The sequence below is a fragment of the Mustela nigripes genome, chromosome 18 (genome assembly GCF_022355385.1).
Source record: "Mustela nigripes isolate SB6536 chromosome 18, MUSNIG.SB6536, whole genome shotgun sequence".
Lineage (NCBI taxonomy): Eukaryota > Metazoa > Chordata > Mammalia > Carnivora > Mustelidae > Mustela > Mustela nigripes.
The window spans coordinates 22,985,961-22,988,951 of NC_081574.1; positions in this window are offsets into that span (position 1 = coordinate 22,985,961).

Below are 2,991 nucleotides of genomic sequence, written 5' to 3' on the forward strand. Positions count from 1 at the left end.
AACAAGAAAGAGCTATTAACTCACATAGCATAGACAAATGTCAAAATACTTAGGCTGAATAAAAGAAGCCAGACATCTCCCCCCATACAGACATGCTGTATAATTCTATTTATATAAAATTCTAGGGAATATGAAGTAATTTATAATGACAGAAAGCAGATCAGTGGTTGTCTGGGGTTTGGGAGAAGGTTATTTGGAAGGTGTAGAGGGAGGAGAGTAGGACTGCCAAGAGCAAAAGGAAAGCTTTGGTGGTGAGTCATTATCTTGATTGTGGCAGTTTCATACATATCAAAACCTATCAACTTGGATATTTGAACACATAGTAGTAGCGCATGTCAGCTGTGCCTCAGCAAAGCTGTTATACAAAAACCTTTTTAAGGATTATAATTTATTCAATTAAGGAAATCTGAATTATTTCTATATCCTATAATTTGAAATTAAAAAATTAGGTGATTTTTGGAAACGCTCCAAGCAGTCACTTCATAAGAACGTTTACACCTCTGAACTGTGCGGCCGAAAAAGTGAAACAAGTGACAGTAAAATCTGTCAAAGGCTCACTGTGTGATCAAATGAGCTGACATCATTGGTCATACATCATTCTATGTAGAGTGCTGTTGGTGAAGTGTGCAAAGGCCCTGTCTCTAGGGACTCTGATTTGTATGAGCCAGAGTGATTGGGATCCTAGGAGAAACTGATAGAAAAGAACATGGGCTTGGTTAGCTTGGAGTATCAGGATGGAGAATGTCTAGGCACAAGGCTGTCAATAGAAATGTGCCACAGCAGTCTTTGCTCCGAGTGCTCTAGGGGTTGGCTACCATCCTCACCTACCCCCCTCCCCGCCTCTGCACAGAGCAAGGGACTCTCTCTAACAAAGTGTGTGTTTGCTTGGCTATTCTTTCTAACTTGTGGGAAGACAACCACAGAGCTCTGTACTGGGCACTGAAAAGGCCATGACGCAGAGATCCCTGTTCTCCTTTTCCTGAGTAGCCAAGAACAACACAGGGGACCAAGGTGTGTGCTCTGGGCCTGATTTTTTTTTTTTTTTTAAGATTTTTATTTATTTATTTGACAGAGAGCACAAGTAGGCAGAAAGGCAGGCAGAGAGAGAGAGAGAGAGGAGGAAGCAGGCTCCCCGCTGAGCAGAGAGCCCAATGTGGGGCTCAATCCCAGGACCCCGGAATCATGACCTGAGCCGAAGGCAGAGGCTTTAACCCACTGAGCCACCCAGGTGCCCCTGGGCCTGATTTTTTGTGTATCTGCCAACTTTAGTAAGATCGCTGTGCTATAGTCAGTGCTACTGTATTATAAATTTCAAAGCTGCTAAGAGATGAGATCTTAGTTGTTCTCACCACCAAAAAAGAAATAATAATTAAGTAACCTGACAGAGGTATCAGCTAAGGCTAAGATAGTAATCATATTATAATATATAAATGTGTATCGATCAGCATACTGCGTACCTTAAATTTACACAAGGTTATATGTTATTTATATATCAATTAAAAAAAAAATGAAGATTCAGTGTGGTCCCAGCAGAAGTGACCAGGAGCAAATGACTTTGGTTCCGACCAGGCATGCACATAGGGGCTGCATTCAGGGAGAGGGGGTTGGCCAGCAATCAAGATGGTGTTGAGGGGAAACCTTCTACTCAAGGAGGGGAGGAAGCTGGCCGTTCACTAGAGAGAGACACTCTGGGGTCTGACCATGAAAGACTCAAATGTCACACCTGGATGGGAGAGTTACCAATAGCTGCAAAAGAGTATCCAGCTGAACTCATAAAACTGGATTTTAAGTAAAGGAAGGGGGAGGAATCGTGAGCCTTTCTCTGTAGTCTTTTCAGAATGACCTTTTGTCTGTGTAATTCAGTTGCCTTATTGGAGATGTTAGGAATCTGAGCTGCCATACAATTCTAGAAATAAATATTATAGCTGAAACCATCACAAAACTCTAGAATGACCTGTCATGTGGAAAATCATTTTTAACGGTACTGTCCAACGTCTTAGCCACTAGACAGTCATGTGGAAGCATTGAACACGCGAGACAGAGCTAATGGAACTATTACTGGATTTTTAGTTGTATTTAGTTTTAACTAATTTTAAAAAGATTTTATTTATTTATCAGACGGAGATCACAACTAGGCAAAGAGACAGAGAGAGAGGAGGAAGCAGGCTCCCCGCTGAGCAGGGAGCCCGATGTGGGGCTCGATCCCAGGACCCTGAGATCATGACCTGAGTTGAAGGCAGAGGCTTTAACCCGCTGAGCCACCCAGGTGCCCCTAGTTTTAACTAATTTTAATCTGTACCTGAAACAGTGACTTGTGGCTATTGGCCCTGGTACCAAAGTTTTCTCCAAGCCCGAAACAGTTTGCATTTTAGTTGATGGTATATATCACCCTGAGTGAAGTTGAAGAACCTAATTAAATTGCTATAAAGGAAAATCACAAGAATTTTTGTCCTTTGCATTCGAGACCATCTCAAAAACAGGCACAATTTTTTCTTATTCTTGTGGGATTTTGTGGTAAATACTAAGAAACATTCAGAGAAGACAGCACAGATACTTCTTTTCCTTTTTGAATGGAAACCCATTCATTTCTTCAAGACAAAGATTATTTTCTGTCAACTTCTATGAAGAGAACAGGAAAGCTACAGAAGATCTATGTGACTGTACTTGTCGGCATTCATTCACATTTGCCCTGGTAACCACAGTACGGTTGTTTTTCTAAGTCACTATGAACACTACCCAACCCAGCCCACCCCGTTCATCCGTGCTCTATCCCACCAGCAGAGAGGGAGTGTGGTTTAAGAACTTTCTCATCATCCAGTCAGAACCAGCAAAGTGAAATGAGATTTTTGTGGAGGCCATAGGGGAAAAGATGGTTCTTGTCGCCAGGGCTGCTGGGAAGCGAGCACGATGTGAACTGGAAGATTCCGTGTAGAGCCTTGGCGAGTCACCAACAAAAAGGAAGGCAGAACCAAGATAACGATAACTGGTAAT